Genomic DNA, 23,230 nt, shown 5'->3' on the forward strand with positions numbered 1-23,230 from the left:
CTGCTTTGAGCAAGAGGGTTGGACCAGATGACCTCCAGAGGTCTCTTCCAGCCTCAACTGTCCTGTGATTCTTTGCAAATGTCCTATAATGACCAGCCTCGTTCCTGTCTCCAGAGAAAATTCAGATGCATTTCCTTCTTTGGGTTACTCTGGGTCAGCTCCTGCCATGTTACATTACACTGTGTTGTATATGATGAAGATCATACAAGTAACCCAGAGTGGAAGCAGGAAACTAAAGGATTTTTTTCTAGTTTCCCTACAGCAGTATTTTAAATTGCAAATTGCTAGCTTATTTTTGTACTGCTTTAATTTGCTGAGAGAAGCTGTGAAATCACCTTGACTTGGAGTGTTAGTTTTGTTATCCATCTAGTTAGTGTACTAAGTTTACAGATAACTGATCTGAAAGTGGTGGAAGGAAATAGAGAAACAGCTCTTTAAATGACAATTCAGTGGCATGAGTCACATAGTGTAACTTAAAAATAAGTAGGCACAGTTTACACTAAGCAAGAAATTTTAAATTCATCTGGGTACTTTTATAAATTTATAGTGCATAGCTTGTGTAAAAAAAAAAAACAAAAAAAACCAAAGCTGTCACCTCCCCAGTTCAGAGTCTTCCATACTCATGTAATACGAAGTTTCAGAGGCTCAAGTGCAACTAGAAAATTATCTATCCTGTTACAGTTAGCCATGGAACTTTACCAGAATACCACTCCACGGCTCAGGAGACACTTCATCTGAAGAAATTGACTCTGAAGAGCAGTTTAAAATACTTCATGTTTCATTTGCATCTTCAGCTTAAACTATGTCATTTCTAACCCTTGGAGGAAAAAAATAAAACAAAACCTAGAAAATATCTATCAGCTTTAAATGATTATGTGCTTCACCTTATGGCTGTTCTGAGCAAAACCCTCCAATCCTCTATTTAAACTCCTTTTCTAGTCCATAGGACTTATTCCTAGACCTAAGGATGCTGAAATCCATACAAATTTTAATATTATGAGTTTTATTAACAAGAAATAAAAATGAAATAAAGGAATGTGATGTAAAAACATCTAAATGTGTGTGGGGGGAATTATACATACAGAAATGTATATACAAATTAAAATATGTGCTTATAGGAATAAAGCTACTCACGCTCTTCTATGAACTATGTTTTACATGCAACTATTTTCATGAATCATTTCTAGAAATAAGTGTGTTGGGATTCAGCATTTACCCTAGTAATTCAGTCCTAAAGTGAAAGTGATGATGGCTTCAAAGCTTTACATCGTACAAAAAAAAAAAAAAAAAGGGCAAACTGTGATTCCTCTATATTCTCTGGCTACAATGAAAATGAGACAGTTTACAGATCTGATTTCAATCCTTAATGCAAAAGATAAAACACCATTAAACGCATCTTCCTTTTAATAGAAGTCATTGTGCAGGTTTGCACAGTTGCATAGCAAATTGAGCTTGCCAGTGCAATGTTTGCCTTACCTTTTGAAGTGAAAATAAAGGAAAAAGACCACTTAGGAAGGATGATAAATGTTATACAGACAAATCTATTAATAATAAGCCTGGATTTTAGCCCCTAAGTGCATCTGTAAGTATATTTTCATATTTCAGACAGGACTGAGCTGATTTTCCTTCTACAGTGGGCACCACCAATTTTTGTCTTTGCTATTTACTTTTGTGTAAAGAAGGAAATTTAAATGTTTTGTTGACCTTTGCATCTATCTGTATGAAAGAAACTCACAGGAGAAAAACAGACAGAGAACAAACTTAACTAGCAATTATGCATTGCAGCAAAATTTTTAAAGGTATTAGAATAAGAGTTGGAAAATTAAACAAACAAAAGCTTTTCATAAGACCTTCATTCAATCCTGTTGCATGTCTTAAGTGAAAATGTGTTGTGATCCTATCCTAGTACAAAGGAGAATATATATATATCATTTAACAGAAATACGTGCTTCGGTGGTGATTACCTTCTCACAAGTTGCCAAGTACTTCGATGGCAGCATTTAAAAAACAAGAAGTGAGCAGAAAGTGTGGAAGAACACTGCTAGTTACTATTCTAGTCAAAAAGATATTGTTTCAGTTTCTTGACTACTTTTAAAAAATAATACTTTTTTCCTAGTGGATTTTCGAAGTCTGAGAAGTATCCTAATTGATCACATTCTATTGTTTTGTGAAAGTGTAAACCTATGCACTATAAAATGACCCAAAGTTACATACTTAGAAGCTTTGTAATTACGTGTTCAGATATTTTTAACCTAATTTTTATCATTTCCAAATGTTAGAGAAAGTTTATACTAAAATATTTGATAAGTAACAATTAATTTACAATATGCCAGGGTGATTGTAATGCATGTAGATATTGCCTTTGATGTGAAAATTGAGGAGTAGGAAAAATCAAATTGAAATTACTAATCCCTCCAGTAATTACAGAATGTGATATATTCTTCCTTTCAAAGGCACATCAATTTTAAGAGTTCAGGCTATTGTGCAAGAGATGCATGAGAACTTAATTTTACTAACATTTATTCCTGAAAAATGAGTAACACGTCTAAAATAAGCATTTATAACAGAGTTGCAAGGACTGGTCTGCTTGTTATGCAAAATCTAATTTCATTTAACGTTTAAATCTGAAAAGAAATGATTAAATTTTTCACTAAAGGATATAGGTTGCTTATGTTTTTTACTTGTCTTAAATGATATGACATGTCTCAGACAAACTTATAGGAAACAGGCAAACCTCTGTAGGGCTATTACTGAATATAGCAACAAGCCATGGAAGAGTAACTTTCCTTTATTTAATTCATTATCTACTGGTCCTTTGTAACAATGTAGGCCTTTCTTTCCTTTCTCAGACTTGCATTTTTTTGGGGAGGGCTTCCCTCAGTCCTTTCTCCTCTAAATTTTTTCTGGCCTGCTGCTTTTTTATTTTTACTATTTTTATTTTGTATTTTCTGGAAAGCCATCTCTAAAAACTTCTTTCAACTTAGTCTTTTTCAGGGCATCAGATTCCAATGCAAGACACTCTTCATTGTCCTGACAATTCACAGTGACTGTATACTTAGCTGTGATGGGGAGGGAGTTGAAGTTTGATATACTCTTAGCCAGCCTGTTTCAGAAGAAAAGCTTTCACATATTCTGAACCACTAAAACTACAAAGCAAGTGGAAAGTACTAAAGCTCTGTGCACATATTAGCTGTTCCCACCTCCTTTATCTGCCCTTGCAGTAACATCAAAGTGTATGAGACAGGGCTCCATTCAAAGGCCCTGATCTCACCTGCTTAAGAGAAGCCTGCTTTGAGAAACCTCTGGTTTGACTTTCTGCTGCTGGCCAAAGACCAGCTGTTAGGATGCATGTTTTGATCAATAATCCTTCCTGTATGAGTGTCAATTCTCACAGTCCGTGATGATTTAGCAGTAAAAATGAAAACAGGAGCTATGAATTACTTCTGAAAATTACTTCTGGGAAATTGTATATGAGTAACAAGCTAGAAAATATGATTTTTATAAATTAAATAAGAATGCAATGTTTCTTTTCTATGTTGTACCTTATCTTTAAGATGGGGTGAGCCATTTGGCTGATATAAGCCAGGGGTCCTGATGTCACAGTGCCTTTGCACAGAGATTTAATAATCCACCAATTCCCTTCTTTCTTGTAGTGTGTCACTTAACGGGTAGTTTGATCTGCTAATCATTTATATTTGCTAATCTGCTAGGAATCTTTTTTTTTGTCAACCCACCTTGAAATTTGAATTAAGTTATCAATTTTTTTTTTGCTAGTATGATATTAATTGATAGTAAATCTTGAGAGGAACAAACACTAAGGTTCTTTTCTTGCTTGTTAATTTAAATGAGAAAAAACACCTCTGAAATACTTCAAATATTTTTCTTATATCTAATCTTCAATTCAAGAGCGTATTCATTGCTCATTGCTATTAAAATACAACCAACCACCACCAACAAAAAACAGTATGAGAGAATTTTGGAGAAAGAAGGGTAAGGATGAAAAGAGTGACAGGATAGATAAAAAGGAAAGCAAGCAAGATGCTCGGAGAACCTGCTTCTCTGAGAATAGTAATGAAATGCAAGATAAGCAGAAAAGATGGAAAAGCAGAGTAACATAACTGGGGAACAGAGTTCTCCGTAGATCACTGTCTCCTATAAGTATGTATAGATGCTTATAAGGCATGGGAAGTTATTGCCAAGGTGTGTCTCTAGTTGAGCAAGGAGGGATACAGCTAAAAAGATGATGAGAAAATGGTGCCCTTCAATAGGTGAGGGTGAAGAAAGGCTGCACAGTGACTGTTACCATTAGAAAATCATGAACTGCTTTCATGTTGTTTTACCTTCTCTATATGTTGACCTTTGGTTTACAGACACATTTTCAGATTGAAACTTTATGTATTTTAGCAGTAAATATCCCATTATTGGTGATGAAACTGTGGTGCCCTTTAAAACTGGTAGTATTAGTTTACTTAAAGAGAAAGAAGAAATGAAATGAGCAACCTGATAGACTTTCACACTTATCCATTTCCCTATTTCCATAGTCTTTATTCTGTGGGGAATCCTGAGATTTGAAGAAAGAAATATTTGTTTGTAAAATGTTGGGACTAAACATAGATTTTTTGAATAAATTTAGAACATACATTAAGTGATTAGTGCATATTTTTTCTTCTTAATGTAAAATATAGAATAATTGCTTTCATATATAAATTTGTCTGTAAGATCTCAAATTTCTCTTTTTTTAATCTTTAAAAAAATTAAAAAAAACTTTAAACCAACAGATTTTTCTTCTACTCTTACTTCTACATAGAAATGCCTTACTTCTTCAGTTTTTAAGCTTTTTGTTTTCTTTTTTTTTTTTCACCTTCTCTATAACCAGTGATAATTCTCTGCTTGGGCTCTTTAAAATACCTAGGATGGCATTTTGTCAATAGTTGTAGAGCATCTAAAGTTCAAGTAAAGATCTTCCTACACGATATCTAACCATCTTAATTTTATGTTGATCCTTGATGGTTCTAATCACCTTACAGTTTATCTAGTTTTCTGATATGAAAGTATTTAAAGAGAAAATGCATAGTACAAATCAAAAATACATATTGTTTGGGTTATATTAAGCAGTGTCTTTTTAATAATATGCTGATTTCTGATGTCCAGAAATATAAGAAGTGTTGTTGTGCAAGAGGCTCTTATAAACTATGCCATAATGTTGTGATAATATCAACACTAAAGTTCTTGCTGCCCTGGTCTCATTGCCAGTTGTTTCTCAGAACCTTTTTGCACACTGTGATGACTTGCTTTCCCTTTAAGACTGCTGCACAGAGAATAGGGATAAGAGGAAGCAGAGGAAACAATATTGTGCTTTGAAAGCAAGTCAATACTTCTCTCCACACATTTTTTAGATAAGTTCTATAGTGCAGATTAGAAGGGTTCTGTATATTATTAGATATAACATATGCCCCAAAGTAGGATAGTTGTAAATGTTCTCTTGAAAGCCTTCTATGGCACAATTTGAATACTTAAAGATGATGTATGCTGATAAAATACATTAAACTACACAATGAGATTTTATATGCTTTAATGCATTGTTTTAAGTAAAAAATGAACCTTGTTTTGTGCAGCATGAAAGGAAGCTTAGAGGATAAGTACTACCTGCTGTGTCTGGGTTTCTGCAGGCTGAATGTTAACAGGGTTAGCAGCACTAAAGCTAACAACAATATAAAACTAACAACAACAAGCACGAAAAGTAAAATCTGAATGGGAATTTCAGGTTCAGGGTGAGGGGAAAAGGGAGATGGGCTTTGGGTAATTTTGCCGAAACTCAGGTTTTTTGGTACATTCTATAAACTCTTCAGAGAAATAGAGAAGAATGTTTTCCCAGTTGCTTGCATTTTATTCCAAGTGGGAAATAAAAGATGTAGTAAAGTTTCACAGTGTGAAATGTCAGAGAGGGAAACAGTGTTTGTGAGAAACACCTTTCAGTGTTGTACTTCATGTAATATTTTACTTCTTTTTTTTTTTTCTGAGCTTCCTTCATTGCTGAATAAATTAAGGTTTAAAGATGCACAGCAGTCATTGGTTTCCCCCTTTTCCTTCTGCAAAAGAGGGGATGTTGGGGGAGGGCAAAAGAAACCCTTTTTCTGTTATGTCATGTCAACCTGCTCTAGGTGTCCCTCCTTGAGTCAGGGGTTTGGACCAGATGACCTCCAGAGGTCACTTCCAACCTGTACCATTCTGTGATTTTACAAGGATATGGATCTCAGTTACCACCCAGGTTTACTTCCAAGGCACATAAGTGACTGTTAGACAAAAATAAGTGCCTATTTTGGATCTGTCAGTGTTGAAGGTCACTGTCACTCATGATTACAGATGACTAAGTGCATTTTCCGAAAAACATTGCATGACCAATTACTGAGAAAGTGAGCGCACAAATAGTGTGACCAGTCCTTGTTACTCATGCTGACCAATGTTGTCAGCTCATGCTGATGGATGTTCAACTTGCTATGACTGTCCTGCAGAATGAGCACCCATAAGGCACAGGCATTACCCTGTTGATGGGTCTGGTCCAGATCTGAAAGGCAGAGTAAAGCCAGATGTCTGTGTTGCCAGCTGCTGGAAGAAATGGTCCATTGTTGAGGTATAGTCATTGCTGAGTCCATTGGCCCCAGGTAGTACATAAGTGCTTGAAAAGCATTGAGGATTTAATTAATGCTAATGAATTGATTAAGATTCAGGCTATAGAAACCCATGGAAATGAATTTTCTTGATGAATTTCCTCGGACTATCTGGATTGCTCTGGATTGCTGCAATGCATTTCAGCCAGTACTATGATTGAGGTCAGTAGAATAAAACATGTTTAGCAAGTGATGTGGCCCAAATTACTTCAGTGAAGTTTTGCTGAATGTCCTGAAAGGCAGGTTCTGGAAAGATCTGAACTTGAGTGGGATTTCTTGAATTACAGACTCTAAGATGAAAAAAATTTTAAATGGTTTTGTATACTGGTCAGATGATTGCGTCAGTGTTACTGCTCAAACAGATTCAGCTTTTGCATGGAAAGCCAATAACTTTCTCCTTACTTTTAATGCAAGCCAACATTTTTATTATTTTATTGTGTACATTTTCCTGTTGTTCCTGAAAGGTGGTACATTCTCCTTATGCAGATGTGCAGTAGCAACACAGTTAAGAGATTTTTTTTATGTGGTGAAACTCATTGGTATAATTCCAAATTTATTATGATTAATAGCATAATAAAATTATTGTCCAGAGCAAATACTTTCTTTTAAGTTCAGAAAATTATGAAAGTCACTACTCTAGCAGAGTAACTGTTTGGAAGTGATAAACCTGTCACTAAGATAAAAAGGACAAGCCAGTTTTTCAATAGCTGTCTTTGAGTCAAATATCACAGATTATTAACAGAAAACAGTTATTTTGAAGTATATCAAGGAACGCTTTCAGATTGTTATAAGTTTTAATGCTTGTGTCATTTACCAGTTAAATATTTCCAAATAACTTGTCGTCTGGTCCCTACTGGAGCATTCAGAAGGGCTATGCCCATTGAAATGAGTTAGATACCCATGAGTTGTTGAAAAGTGAACAAATGAAAGATTAAAGAGAACCATGGATGCTAAGAGTTTATGAAAGGGGATTTCATCTTTCTTTCTTTCTGCTTTATTTCAACCTCATTTGAAATCTTAAAGAATTTAAAAAAAAATAAATTTGATTTTCTTTGTCTTTACCAAGGGTTGTGTTACACAGAAAATGTTATTTAGCAAATGTTATTTAGCAACAGGAAAAAAAAAATCTATGAATATGTTCATCTCATAAAGAAAAATGCTAGTGTTCTTCAGAACTGCAGATGAATTCACCTGTAGTTTACCTGTCTAAGCCAGGTTTTCTTTCAGTCTTTGAAGTTCATGATGTTTCTTGTACAGTTTTGGAGTTGCATAACTTCCATCTATATTTTTTCTATGAAAACTTTTTTTTTCCCCCTATATAAGCTGTTGGCAGATAGGGAAGCATCTACACTTCACTTGTAGATAAATAGAGTGAGTCACAGAAATCACTTCTTGCTTAAGATTAAACACAGAAGTAGCCAGCACTTTTTTCTCTGATTTGAAACACAAGGGCTTGCATTAGGCTTGTATTTACTATACGAAATTTTCTGAGACCATCAAGGGTACACATCCATCATGTTTATATCTCAGGATTTAATCTGACTATTGTATGTTGATTCTCTAAAATAAACATTTTTTCCCCAAAATAAACTATTTTTTCCTTTTATTCTGGGGAGGAAAAAAAAAGGAATTGAATACAGTTGTTCAAAGTATCAATAAGTTTCTAGGCAAAAGAATGATGGATTTCAAAACAGTGATTGAAGGCTTAATTTAAATGTACTATGAAGTTTGCATGTATGAACATTTTTCATAATATATTGGCTCAGGTGTATCATTCTACCAAACGGAGATGTGAAGACAGACTTTTTTGGGGTCTGTGTGTGTGTGGATTGTAAAGAAATGTAGCTGGCTGAAAATCACTTAAAACAAATTACTTCTACTGGCAGCAAATGCAATACAATAATAATTTAATTGATATCTGCTTAAAATTAATAACAATTGAATATATTCATGTTCACTTAGATATTTTGTAAATATTTTTTATCAACTCCCACTAACTTTCTAAAGAAATTTATTATGTTTTATCAAGTATCTCAAGTTCTTTAGAAACCTTTTATCAATACGATTAATGAGAAACTTCAGTATGGCTCTCTAGTGTATTCAGAGAATGGTGGAGTATTTAATCTTAAATGGGGTAAAAAGATATTAAAAATGGAATGATAGACAGAGCTTTGATCCTTTAATATTGTTCAGGTATGCACATTGAAAGAAACACTGGAAACCTTTTCTGTGCTCTAATTTTACTGTATTTTTATGCCCACAGCTAACCACACAATGTTACTGTGTCTTTCCCCCACTATTTCAGTCAGAAGGATCTGAGATTTAAAATTAAAATTAAAAAAAAAATAAATTGGTAATCCAATTTGAGACGGTTGACTGACAAAACTAATTAACTACTTGAAGGCGATCTTTGAGGACATAGTAAGACTCTGAGATTTGAGAGAGAAAACGAGTTCCTCTGAATCCTAGCACTGTGTAACAAGAGCACTGATATTTGTCAAATTCTGAGTAATATTTTCTATTTAAAATTTTGCTTCCAATAGAATTTAATCATGAAAGGTATATATGTAAATAGCCTTTCATAAAAATGTTATGTTTAGAACATACGAAGCTTTAATGTAACAGGCTTTTTTTTATCTTTATTTGTAAGGGGAACTAGATCTAACTTGATCAATATCTTTACTTTTCTCAAGTGATTTTACTCTTGTGGACCTGCACGTGAGGCAAAGAACCACAGTAGTAGTACTTTGTAGTAACGGAGCATGCTAAAACTGACCGGTTGTGGTTAGTACTGACATCTTTTTGTACTGTGTACGGTTTCTGGAATCCTCATAGTGCTGATAGCCCTGATAGTGCCCATAGCCCTGATAGTGGCACTTTGCATGCCTTGATAATGCTGAGAGAGTGAGATTCGGAGAGGTTTGCTGAGCTGGGGCACAACTTCAGGCTTAAATAACCTTAAAATGACCAAGTAGATGAACCCATGACTGCATTTATGGATTGCATTTATTGTTTAAGTAGACTTGACAATATCTCCTTGAATCAAAATGCTTTCTTACACTTCAAATGTGTACTTAGATGCAAAAAAATATGCTTTCTGGGAGATATATTTGGAGTATATGGAAATACTTTACACAAGGTGATTAAAAAAAATCTTAGACAATGTTATTAAGCAACATTGAAGCTTGTTTTTCTTCAGAAAAGTTCTGATATAGCAACAAAGTGCAGCAGAAACAGAAAAGGTTTGTGTAATAGCTTGGGACTTAAATCTTTGAAAGTTATGCAGGCAGCTGAAGTTCGGAATGTGGGCATCCTTTCTCCGAGGAAGACGTAGACAGATACTTCCTCTAATCGAGATGTATTGCAGATGAATGTTACTGGCAAACAGGAAGCAGCAGCATGGATGAAAGATAGAGTCTGTGTTACTGATAATGTGGGGAAGGAGGATGGGGGAAAAAAATCCCTTCAACAAAAAGTGAAGATTTTAGCTGAAGTAAGGTAAATGACTAAAAGTATATGTTTTTATCATATTTTTAAAGCCATTTTCGTTCTTAGTGTAGTATTTCCTATTTATCATTGCATCCTGCAATGCATTTTTTTTAAAGTTTTTAAAGATCTGTACAGTTAAACAACATAAATGTAATTCAGCAGAAAGAATGCCACTTACAAGTGTAAGTGATCATAAGAGTACTGTAAAATAATATGGTTTCAAATATTAAATGTATCCTCTGCTGTGGTAAAAAATGATGGATGCTGTCCTCATTCTGAAAATAGTAAAGCAATAAATTGCACATTTTCATACATACAGCTTTAGTTTTATGATGCTATCATTGGAGGCTTAAGCCATAGAACAGCATGAGACTGAGTACAAACAACAAGGGAATGAGCAATTTAGTTTTGCAACAAAATTGTTAGTATATATGAATTAAAAAAAAAATACATCACAAGTGTGAATGAAATAACTCTATGTAGTTATTAATTGTGCCTGTGTGTGTAAAGTTAGGTAATCAATAGAAAGTAAATTTTCTTAAAAGATGACAAGAATTTGTGGTTTGAGATATAGAGCACATCTGTGTTTTCTAATATTCCTATTTTGTATTTGTTAAATTTTGATAGATGATATTACCATTTAAAGTGGGAGAGTTCAAATCAGTTTTTCATTATTTTAATGGAAGAACTTAGAGAATGCAAATTTAAATCTTCAACGGACCTAATATATATACATGTATATATACTTATATTTTGTATGATATCTATAAAATACGGATATAAAATATATAATACACATATTCACAACAATGGCATCCAAACATGCATTTCACATGAAGATATTTGTATTTGCACCATGTATAGAGAAAACAGAAGGTGACAACATAAGAAAGGTACAATATTAGGTATAGAATGAGATAAGAAAGATATGGGTGTATGTGTTTGTAACACTAAAGTTAAGAATATGAGAGAGTTTTAGCATCTGATCTACGTATCAGAGTTTGCAGTTTCAAAGTCAATGGTGTTCAAGGAAACAAGGTAGGTGGCTAATACACTGCAGTAATTTTTGTGTAATCTTGTTAAAAATAGAGTAAAATGAATATTTAATACAAAAATCAGCTATGTAACACAAAAGCTCAATCTCCTACCAGGCCAATTTGTTTGCATAATAAAATAAAGACAATTTTATTACTAATGAAATCACTTAATAGTTACATTTACAGCTACCATTAACTTTTTCTGTAAATGAAAATTACTGCTGCTGCTTTAGCTCACCTATTTATTTCAGGTTGCTTTTGAACAGGGACAGATTATTTCAAACTTGCCAAGATATATGGAGAGGATAGGGGCAGGGGAAATTAGAATAAATCATTTTAATTATGAATCTTGATGCTTTAATTACTCAACATGACCATGTAGTGCTGTTTTTAAATAGCTCTGGTACAGAAACATTAAACGAACTCTGAAGTTACAGGACAGCTAATTGATGATATTCATGAATTGTACTGATTCAATGATTAGGAAAGAGCCAGCTTAAAGCAAATCAGTTAGAAGTAATGGCAGAAGGATGGGGTCTATCTTAATGAAACCATTTAGACAGTTTTATGGATTAAAAGAGGTGTTCAAATCTTGCATAATGACTCAGATTGCTGGTTTTTATTTTTTTTTTCCTCCTCTCCTCCCTTTCAGAGAGGTTTTCTTGTGTTCTTCAGAGCTCAGAAAATTTGTGAGGGTTGTGGTTTGTTTTTGTAATTATCACTTTTGTGGACCTGACAAAAGTTAAGTTTTCCTGATTTAATAGTCTGCAGTGAAAAGTATAGATGCAACATTATTTGTAATGTGGTACTCATATAAAACTTGAGCCTCACTGATAAAAAAAAAAAAAAAAAAAGCCCTGTCTTCTCATTTCCAACTTATTGCATGCAGATTGGCAACCAGGTTCAATACGTGTAGGTAAAACAATTTCTGCATTGTTAACAAGTTAAATGTGTTACACATTTTATAAAAACATTTGGATTAGGTTGTCATAAAAACTACTTTTCAAAGACAAATCTAAATAAAATTGATCTCTCTAAACCTACTGATACTCTCCAAACAGAATGGGTCAAGTAGATTTATTTATTTATTTATTTATTTACTCCCACAAATTTCATAAAATACGTAGCCTTAAGGATTGCACCATCTACTCAAGCACTTTTCATTCCTGGAGAAAAATCTAGTATAACTGTAAGCCCCGAGAAAGGAGATTTCATTTTTAGTAGAAAATTCTGCATTGCTTATACGTTATGTTCATCTAAAAATATGTTATGTTCATCTTCTTTTAGAAATTATTTTTTTTCCAATTAATTACTGATTAATTTTGAGAGATCCAAGTGATCAGCAACTTGGGATAGTATTTTTTTTTTTCTTGCAGAAAACAAGATTACTAAAAGCAGAGCGGAAAAAACTTAACCATCCTGGAGGATTAGGAAATTAAGATCAGCGTAGACATGTAAAATTGTAATATAGCCATGGACTGGTATATCACCAGTCAGTGAATCAGGTCATCTTTTTGGTTAATATTCCTGTTAATGAATGCTAGAAATTCCCAGATGCCTTTGCAGAAAAGATATGGTTAAGGACTCCAGTAAATGTCAAGGATGGTCTTTCACTATTATCAAGTGTTTTTTGTTTCCTGGGAAAAACAATTTCTTGGTGTAGGGAAAGAGGGTGGATAAAAGGTGCTGAAGCATATGCATGTGTGTTCACAGTCACAAGCTCTATACCAGCACATTCAAGGAGAAAGAGGAGGGAAAATAATAGGAGCAAAACCCAGCTTGAGTTTCCTTGATCTCTCATCATGGGAGCTGACTGGCTTTGCAGATGGCCCCAGCCCAGTTCATAGAGAGAAGAAAGGCATAGGATTAGAAATAGCAAAATAATCTCAACAGTAGAAGAAATAGCAGAGCAATGTAGGGGCAAATAAGCTTAGGCTGTTATTGTGGGTGTAAGCAGTATTGCAGTAATAATGAGGCCTAATAATTTTGGTGTTGGATATATTTAAGATGGTAATATAGCTATGGACTGGTATATCACCAGTCAGTGAATCAGGTCGTCTTTTTGCTTAATATTCCTGTTAATGAATGGAGTGAAATCATAAGCAGTGGCTTTTGTTTTTCATGGTAATATATTTCTAGTATATAATAAACACTACCAATACCCAGAAAAGTATTTTTATGTTATTCTCCTCTATGTAGAGGTTTATATGAACAATTCAGTAGTTGAACTAGATGGCAATCAAAAATGTATAAACATTGTATAAAATGTTTAGGTGTAAGTTCTTGAAAAATGCAAAATGCAAACTCCTTTTATTCCTGGAATTTTACATCTGTGTTTTGCAATGATGATACAGTGAAATGCAAACTATGCAATTTTTAATCTTAATAGGAAAAAGCCCAACATTATGCTGCACAAAGCTTACTAATTTAGCAAACGTTTTATAAATCTTCATTTTAATTTTCTGTCAACTTGATTGCTTTGATCCTCATATTTAGCAATATGCTCAGTAATTTCCAAAAGAAATGTTTTTTCAATAAACAGCTTGATTTTTCTTTTTCTTTGTGAATGCTGCTTTCCTTCTGAAGCTTACCCAAGAAAGTCTTGGCAGACTCCTGTATTTGAAATAAGCAAAGATTAGCTTTCTCTCCCAGGTGAGCATACAAGGAAAATATGAAATACTTAGAGGTTTTTTTGTATGAAATATATATTTGGGGAAGTAAAACTATTTCAAGCATTAATAACCTTGTCAAAAACTCTTCATTCTTGCTCTTGTTTCAACACCAAGCCAAAGAGTAGCTTAAATAATTATTTTCTCTGTCTTTGGAATCTGTTTTGGCAATTCTCGAATTTTTTTTTTTTTTTTAGTTTCCTACAGATAATATCAAGACAACAGATATTTAATTTCCATAGATTTAAGTGAATTAAGTTCACTAATTTCACATTCTGGAATTTCTGGAATTATATTTCTATATGGATTTTCTTTTCTTTCTTTTTTTTCTTTTTTTTTTTTTTTGATTGGCTTTTATTTTTCAAGCTTTTTATGTGTATCTGCAAATTACAAATATCTAAATGTATCTTTATACTTATCTGAGATATCTTATCTGCTCAAAAAATTATCCTTGCCAGGTGAACACCGTTATTCTAAGATGAAGAGTAGTATTTTATCTTACTATTGAAGTAAAGGTACTTAAGCTTCCTTGGGATGCTCGCAGTAAGTCAAAGATCGTTTTTCTACGCTGATAGCTTAGCATATTCCATTTTGAAATGGGCATTTGCACAGTTATTTCTGGCAATTTGAAGTTGCTTTTCCCACAATCACATTGACCTAGGCCATTATTTTTGGCAACTTTCTATTACTTGTATTTGTGCTGTAGTTACTATCTTACTATCTACAAGTACAGACAAAGATTTCATTTTTCTAAATCTTTTGAGATATTTCACATCATCTACTTTTGAAATGATTTTTTTCTCTTCTTTCTTTTTTCCAAATTCTTATTTCAGTTTACTTTTCTATGAACATTTCCATGGCTTTCTAAAAACAATTACTTAACAATAGTGTAAAATAACTGGGGGACATCACCTTTAGTGATGAACGACGGAGCATGCTGTAAGAACTCTTGTAGAAACGTTGCTGCAGATGTGAGAATTCAGGGAGTGAGATGCAAGCTCATCTCAGTGGGAAAAAGGAATCAATACGGGTAAATAGTCTCCAAAACCTTTTTCTACCAGAATATAGGACGCAGCTATTAATCAGAGATTCCTAGAGCTCTCTTTGTTCTCTGAGCTTCTCTGCACTTCAGGGCCATCTGTTTGGTTAACAATTGTCTGTCACACCAATAATCTGATTTGGATGTTTTTTTTGTATTCAATCCACTAAATTAATGAGTTGAAACAGAAGACAGCAATAATCAGGAAAGAGAGGAACATCAGTGGGAGCTAAACTCAGGATTAAAGAGAATCTACCTGCCAGAAATCTCAAAAAAACTCGCTGAAGTCAATGGAAATGTTTGCAAATCTGGAAATATCTTTTCCTTTCAAAGAAAGAGGAGTGTTTTTTTTAATAAATCTTTCCATTGTCCATAATCCTCATATTTTCGGTATGATGAAAGAAGAGCAGAAAAGGGTCTACAAGGATCTTACAACTATTAGGAACAGAGAAATACAGACACAAATTTATACTATCACTTTTATCAGTGAGCATAGGAGATAGCAGTACGAAGAATTGGATATCTTCCATTCTCATAAGATGTTAATGAAAAATTTAATTAGCAATAGCAGCATTGTTGAATAATATATCAATTAATCTCTCCTGCCCTTGTGAACCTTTAGAAACAACACAATTAATTAGCTGAAAACTTCTGGCATTTAATCATTACCCTGAATTATCCTGTGACGCGATAGAGTAAAAAGACATATTTTTGATATGAGGGATGACCCTTCTAACTTGAATTAATTTACAGTGGTTTCGCAGATTAATTCAAAACAGATCTTTTGCTCCTTAGTTTGAAATTTGAAGGGACTATCTCACTGATACGCTCGCTGATTAAGATCAGTCTATTCATATATAGAGACTATTTACATGTAACATATGACATATATAGTAATATAATTATAAGATATGTCTTTTTTCATGTTCATCTTGCAGTATATGTCCTCTGTTGCTACACTATACTACACTATTACACTATGTGTAATCAGATCACGCTATTGCTAATCAGATCACAGAACGCTTCTCTGCTGTAAGTGCTCATATGAAGAGGGTATATGATCATATGTACTTGTGGCAATTATTTAATTTTGGAATGAGGTAATAGCTTAGCCACCTTCTACCTCATATTTCTCACATATCAAAATACTCAAACTGTTTGAAGTGGAAGACAAGGGCAAGAATTGTCTTAATGCTATTTACTCAGAAGATAATCTGCTTAAAGAAAGAAGGAGGGAATAAGGAGATTTTTTGTTGTTGTTTTTGTTTTAGTCTCTGTCCTGCTTACAAGCTCCTGTGTGTCCTTGGGCCATTTATCTACAGCACAGCCTTTGCTTGTTCACTCATTTATAAAAATAGGTCAATAAATCATCAAAGTTTATCAAGATCTGTTGGATACCTTCAGAGAAAAGATGTTGTTATTAATGCTATTTTTTATATCTTACCTCTGTTCTCATTTAAGGATTAACGTGCAAAACCTATCATTTCATAAAATACTTGAAGTGTCTCCCACAATTACCATAGCCATGCCTGAAATCATGACATGTGAGAGCTGCAGCCAGCTTCTCTCCAAAGGTCAGTGGATGTTTGAATTACTTCTTTTTTTGCCATTAAGGTGACTGTTATTAGACTCTCTCTGCTGCTTGGTGTGTTTGTAGAGGGTTAAAATAATTGTAAATATAAAACAAAAATTCAGAACTGAGTAATACATATTTATAGGGAAATCGTATTGTTGGCAAAGTTTGTTTTGCTGACACTGTTTATAAAAGCACAGGTGTGTGATAAAAGCTTTTGGGTTGAAAGGAATATGCTCCTGAATTTTGATTGGAATGTTCTTTTCCTTTTCTTCTGTCTCTTATGAAGTACATTTCATTTTTAACAAATTATCTACTCAAAAATAATCAAGATGCTCTCAACTATTTAAGTTGCCAGAGACTTTCTGCTTGTTTTATTTTTGTTTGTCTTAAAAACACAGAACAGAATTTCACTTCACTGGAGTAAATGCACTGTGATTAATATTTTGTGCTGTGTTTTGTATGCAGATTTCAGATTGCGTTATCGAATCTGCAGTGAGGAGATGTTGATCAGAAGGTCTTAAAGGAGAAAAAAAAACACTAGAAGTTTTACTGGCAGAGGACTAAACCAACAGGTGCCACACTGACATGAGTGGGCACCTGAACTCTCTTGTGCCAGTGCCAAAGCACATCTTGATCTTTTTGCCCAGACTTGCTGTTTTTGACAAAGGTTACTTGACCTGTATTATGAAAACCCTTGTTCCCAACACTTGTATAAACTGTAGTCATATCTTTGCCAAATGTGTTTATGCTTTGCCATGTGCTGAGTGCCTCTTCTAGTGCAATGACTGTTTGGAAAGGTGTTTTTCCAGAAACACTACCTAGAAAAGCAAGTGTTGAAAGGGACTGTTGATAGATGAGCTTCAGTGTTTGTGGAGTAATTAGGTGAAAATATCCCAGAAGTGCTGTTGACCTGTAGTAGCTGCAGATATAGACAAACTCCCTTAGCTTGGGTTTGAGTGAAAAGTTTAAACCTAGGTCGTCATGCTGTAAAGAACTTCTTTCTGTATATCGCTTAGTAAATCAGAATGAAGCAGAACATCTTTGATTATTGTATGAGACATTTCCTTGGAGACTCAGGCTAGAATTTACTTGAAAGAGAATGTGCATTTCTGTCAATCAAATTACACACAATCTTTTCAATAATTTATATGATAAAAACGTAAATATTTTGATAAAAGCCCATCTTCTGTTTGCCAGACGTTTTTTGACCTTTAAAAACAAGATGCTAACATACAGAATACTTATTCAGCTTTGCCTACTTATTATAGCTCTTCACATTCATTATTACTAATATGGACATTTCTCAATGATGAGAATAGGGCAATAAAAAGTAAATCATTCAAAATTAAAATGGTTTTCAGACTAATTGACTGACTTAAAAGCAATACATTAATAAAAGTATTAAATGACAGCTCAATTGTTGTGAATTGATATATATGTAAGTAAGAACAAAAAATTGGTTCAGAAAAGGGACAGCAGTGTTAGCTTTAAATGTTAGTGTTTTTTTTTTTTTTCACAACAAGTCAGTTTTAGAATACTAAATATGGATTGCAAATGTTAAGTCAAAGATTTCAGAGAAATATGTTAAAGTTTCGTAGTGTCCTTTTCTAGAAAACTTAAAGCTTTCAGCTGGGCTTTATCATTCTTTTACTAAAGGAAATTCAAAGGAATATTGTAGGGATAACCAAGTCAGAGAAATCTAGGATATCCCTGAGAACTAAGAATAAATCTGTGAGGTAACTGAACCATTAAGAAAATGACATTAGCTGGTGTAGAATTTTATTTTTTAATAGCAGGCCTATGAGCATGCTGTTTTTTTTTTTTCTTTAATTGTCTCTGTGCTGCAATCACTAAAGCTACTGAAACAAAAAAATTGCTAAGCAGAAGATGTACTAGAAAATGGGTCCAGTTCATTAAAAGTATTCATCTCATTTAAATGATTTACTACCATTAAAAAAAAAAAAGACATGAATTCCTTCCTCATAAAAGTTAATATATTTCACCTCCTAAAATTTAAAGCTAGGATATTGATAAATGATAAACTCTATTCTCTTAGTATGCAATAACAATCCATCTGTATGAAAATTCTCTTTTTTATATGGATAGTAGCACTTAAACACAGAGGGGATAGGGAATGGCATTCCTGTATTATAGAGCTTTGCTTTCTTGTCTAATTTGTTTCTAATAACTTCATCTAATGCACATTTTCAAACTTACTATGAAGCAACTTCTGCAACCTTCAAGAATCATTATTTTCTCTATTTTATGGCTGAACCTAATGAACTATTTTTCATTGGGTTTTATAATTTTCTATTATATCACAATTGTTAGGGTTTGTCATAATGCTTTGAAGCTTTTTGAGGCATTCTTGAAGACAAGTCTACATTGACATTGAAACGACACATGAAATGCTGTCGCATAAACTTAACACAACCACTGACAAAATCTATAGCTTCCACTATTCTGTTTTTGTATTATATTTCCCACTGGAATTAGCCAGCATGAATTTAGCAAGTGCAAATTGTGCTTGACCGTCTCAATTGACTTCTGCTATGAGATGAATTGCTCTGTGGATAATGGGAGTGCAGTAGATACTGTTTACTTGGATCAATGTACCTGCTCTTCATTTACGTCTCCCTTGGAAAATTTATTTTTTCCTGATGTTCATGCAGACTTCTTTTCAGGGGAAGTCTAACCATTTTTTGAATATTTCATAAAATTATGTTTTTACTTTTTTTTTTTTTTTTCATTTTCTGTCATAAAACCTGAATCATCAACCATTTTTCTTGTTGATTTTTAAGAGGAATTTATTATTATATAAATTGATCTCTAATGAAGTTTCCTTTAAGCACTTTCATCAATAACAAATATTAACGCTTTAAAAGTACCTTGTTGTCTGTAAGCCGTAGGTCTGGAATTAATGTAGGCCCTGTAGGATAACTAGATGAAGAGGCTGAACTCAGAGGGCATTTCTCAATGTGAAAGTTGTGAGAGAGTTGGAAATTGCATTATTCTTATCTCCTTTTCACTAGCTTTTTAAAAATGCATTTTCCTTTGTGAGACAGTTTGTTAAACATCTGAATCTAGTTTACAAACTTATTTCTGTTTATATTATATGAACACAGAAAGATTTAATGGTCATATACCAGGAGGAATTTGTTTCTTTGTACATCTAGTGTTTTGGGGTGGAAAGTTGCTCTTAGTCAAAAGAATGGTGAGTTAGTGTACAGTAATACAGAGCTAGCTCTGAGATCCCAGCTGCACAGTATCTGTCATGCTCAAACTGGCAACAAATACCTGTTTTTGTTTTCAGTATGTGTATGCAGATCTTCAGAGAAGTACTTTTTAACGGTTTGTCTTGCATGGTAAAGTGCAAGACAATTTTGTAGCACTACCAAGGGGAGTGGCATCCACTTCAGCTGCTACTGTTTGGTCTGATGCTGATCATGAGTCAGAGCAATCAGCTGTCACAATTCAGACTAGAGTATTAACATTAAGGGAAATCAATGATAATTTACATAATTACAGCAGGTTGTGAATGACAGCAACTAAAGTGGTCAATCTGTCTTTTACCAGTAATGTCTGTCTGTAAACCTTTTAAATATGCCCTAGCTTACTTTGCTAAGGTTTGCATGAGCCATTTAACTGGGCAGAAGGCCAGTTCACTTTTAATAATACTAATAACAATAAGAATGCTAGTCTGATACTACCATGGTACGCATGATGTGGTTCAGAGTAATTTTCAAATAAAGGAAGGTGTTTCTCTAAAACATGGAGCTCACGTTGTTCCTAGTGGAAATCAAAAATGCGTTTATTAATCCAACTCTTCTAAGAAAGTCAGCTGAACCTTCCATGGTAGTGATTATAATGGGCATAAAGTGCCATGTTAAAAATTGCAGTTTGGAGTTAGATGCTGAGCACAGGTAAGAGAAGCAATAATTCGTGTGTGTGCAATCAGCTTTCTGAATGTGTAAGGAACATTTTTTGACATAGATCTTTAAAACTATTGCTTAGTATTAATGTATGTGTTCCTCTTCACTGTTTCCTTTTATTATTTCTAAAATTCTACAATGATTACTTTTTTTTTTAGTGCTTTTTAAAAGTACATTTATGAAAGATATTCTGTGCCAAATTAGCCAATTCCTAGGACAAGCCTTATCTCAATCTTTGAGTCCAGCCAACGGATCCAGTTACAATTATATATATATATATAGAGAGAGAGAGAGAGAGAGATTAGGCATCATGCCCGAATTCTAGCAATTCATCTTGATTCCATCAATTCTAGTGGGGGAAATTCCAGTGGGGGAAAATGAAAAGGCATAACAATTCTAATTGTTTTGGTTTAATACTGCATAATTTCAACTACATTGTTATTGAAAACTGTCACAATTCTAAGTGAGCTACGTAGGTATAAAACTAGTTAGTTTGCTATCAAACTACGATTATTTAATATAAATCATTTATACAGTTTGGTGTCGAAGTCATTTGAGATGCAGTGAAATAATCTGGAGCAGTCATTTCCAAGTTTTAACTTCAAATTATAACTCCCGGTTAATGTTTAGAATTTATTCTTTACTTTCATATGTATTAATATTGGATATTGTTAATTTTGACATCTCAATTATTTTTTCTCAAATTTTCTGAGGATTGTTTTGAAATTTGGAATTACTTCTCCATATACAAAGCATAATCATATATTTATAAACATGCACAATGTATGTATTTTTAAAAAATCAAAATATAGTAAGTATATTTATTATGAAAAAGCAACATATTTTGATGTCAATTTACAATTTGAAACCTCAGTCTGGGCAGAATAGTTTTGATGTGTCCAGAAAAACATCGTTACAAAACTATTGTTACATTGTTGTTATTAATTTCAAGAATTAGTTCATTTTAACTTTTCCTTAAAATAAATAAATAAATAATCACATCTGCTCTGGATTAAATCTGTCCTGAACACTTCTTGGATTCCTTACCTAAGTTAGATTTCTGTTCATATTTCAGTTAAATTGTCACAGATGGCTTTCCATACTTTTCTCTGTTCCCAGTAGCAAACTTATTTGTTTAATGTATTAGCTCAGATGAGTCTCTAACAGTTCTTAATTTCTAGTCTGCATGTATCCATCTGCAGATTGCCATCCAACACCTTTAAATTAAATTTACAAAAGATATTTCTGCTGCTTGTTGATATAAATATATTATCAGTCTTATATAAATTATTTTAAATTGTAGTATGTAACAAACATATTACACACTACAGATTTTGTAAGTAGCATACACAGTGCTTCGTATTATTTTCATAAATAATGTCACTCAAATATTCTGTCATTAAAATCTTTTAGTCCATCCTTGCAAAGCCTTTTAATCATTTATCTATGTTAATCTCAATTTGATATTTTATTTCATTCTATACACTGTTATGAAAGCAATTGCTTTAGCAAAATTCGAATATTCAGAAGAATTGGACAATATATGTGAATAGAGTAAATGTTGGTCATTTACATTTTTATTATCAAATATCAGTACACAGAATATATGTTGAAAGAAGTTTGATCTGAACCTAATTATATCATGTAACTCAATATTGATTGGACCCATGTTAGTGACTGACAGAACAGAGCCATTAGTCACTAAGTCAATTCTTTTTGCTTTAGGGACATTTTATGCTATACTCATGATTAAACACAGCTTCTGTCTGTTCTAGCCTAACCTAATTATATCTGACCAAAACAAGATCCATTGTGAATGCCTGCACCTGTTAACGTAAGTATGGACTCTGGTCCAAAGTATTCACTCTTATTGTGGCATTCCCACTTTATTTTACAACACTGTAATCCTTACTGGAAAAGTCTGTATGGAGTCATAAAAGCTGTATGACACTTTAAACTGTTTTAAAATTTAATCCTGTTTCTTTGTTAGATTAATGAGAAATAAATAACATCCTTTTTCCCTGGTCTTATTTAATTTCTTTCCAGAGAATTTTTGCATGATAGTTTGGAAGGACTTATACGGTTGCTCATGATACATGCCCCAATTTGCCACATGCCGCAATTTTAATACTTGCATCCTTCAAAACTTTGCAATTGGCAGCACACCCACACACTTTATTTGGTTTTAATCTTTGAATTGAACCGTTTCTAATGCTAGTCTTCTAATGCATGACAGATACAAAATATGTCCCAAATTTCACTGAGTCAGGTGAAGTTCGATACAACAAGGCAGTGTCATATCTTTTAGTTGTTCAGGATGACAGCTCAGACTACCTCAGGGCATATCATGCTGTTATGTTACATGAAATCTTTGGAGAATACAATTTACGGGAGCTGTGTTGACCCAAAGACTGAATAATACTGTTAGCTTCCTTATTCTGATCTTTTTACACAGTGAAGCAATTTCAGATTCTATCACATTGGCTTCACAAAAAGTCACAAAGGGTCTTTTTTAACCAACCATTGACCTCATCCCAATAACATGGAGCTGAATGCATGTGTAGCCACTCACAAGAGTAAGGCCCTGTATAATCTGCACAAGGGTACATTAAACAGAACAGGAACTAGTAGTATTTTGGGCTAAAATAACGAAGTTTGTCTTTTCTTGATCTTATTGCAGAAATCTAGTGACTTTCACTATTTTTTAACATGTGTAGACTAGGTTATGCATTAAATGATCATTTTAAGTTGGGTTTCTCTGAACAGAAAAATGAGAACATTCAAAATCTTTAGCCAATGAAATTAGCTTGGAATTCCTAC

General features: G+C 33.4%; 2 long non-coding RNA genes across 3 annotated transcripts in view; both read left to right on the plus strand.

Annotated features, from left to right (window-relative positions):
• The window catches only part of LOC121069736, a 245,677-nt gene that overhangs the window by 201,934 nt on the left and 20,513 nt on the right, over positions 1-23,230 (plus strand). The window lies entirely within an intron of this gene.
• LOC121069738 lies at positions 13,766-16,451 on the plus strand. Its single transcript, XR_005819587.1, has 3 exons — positions 13,766-13,846; positions 14,697-14,893; positions 16,364-16,451. It is a non-coding gene; the product is annotated as an uncharacterized LOC121069738 (long non-coding RNA).

The sequence above is a fragment of the Cygnus olor genome, chromosome 4 (genome assembly GCF_009769625.2).
Source record: "Cygnus olor isolate bCygOlo1 chromosome 4, bCygOlo1.pri.v2, whole genome shotgun sequence".
Classification (NCBI taxonomy): Eukaryota; Metazoa; Chordata; class Aves; order Anseriformes; family Anatidae; genus Cygnus; species Cygnus olor.